Source organism: Arachis duranensis, chromosome 7 (assembly GCF_000817695.3).
Source record: "Arachis duranensis cultivar V14167 chromosome 7, aradu.V14167.gnm2.J7QH, whole genome shotgun sequence".
NCBI classification, from domain to species: Eukaryota; Viridiplantae; Streptophyta; class Magnoliopsida; order Fabales; family Fabaceae; genus Arachis; species Arachis duranensis.
Window position 1 is genome coordinate 44415790 of NC_029778.3, and position 635 is coordinate 44416424.

Sequence of the window (635 nt, forward strand, 5' to 3'; positions counted from 1 at the left end):
CTCATGTTCTTCTTGAGGGCCGTGAGGGACTTCTCTTGTTTGCTCCATCCTTTTCTTGGTGATGGGCTTGTCTTCTTCAATGGAGACATCTCCATCTATGATAACTCCAGCTGAGTAGCATAAATGGCATATGATGTGGGGGAAGGCTAGCCGTGCCATGTATGAAGGCTTGTCAGCTATTTTGTAGAGTTCATTGGCTATGACTTCATAAACCTCTACTTCCTCTCCAATCATGATGCTATGAATCATGATTGCCCGATCCACAGTAACTTCAGATCGGTTGCTTATAGGGATGATGGATCTTTGGATGAACTCCAACCATCCTCTAGCTACAGGCTTGAGGTCCAGTCTTCTTAGTTGGACTGGTTTGCCTTTGGAGTCTACTCTCCATTGGGTGCCTTCCACACAAATGTCCATTAGGACTTGGTCCAACCTTTGATTGAAGTTGACCCTCCTTGTGTAGGGGCGTTCATCACCTTGCATCATGGGTAGATGAAACGCCAACCTCACATTTTCCGGACTGAAATCTAAGTATTTCCCCCGAACCATTGTGAGATAGTTCTTTGGATTCGGGTTCATACTTTGATCATGGTTCCTAGTGATCCATGCATTAGCATAGAACTCTTGAACCATCA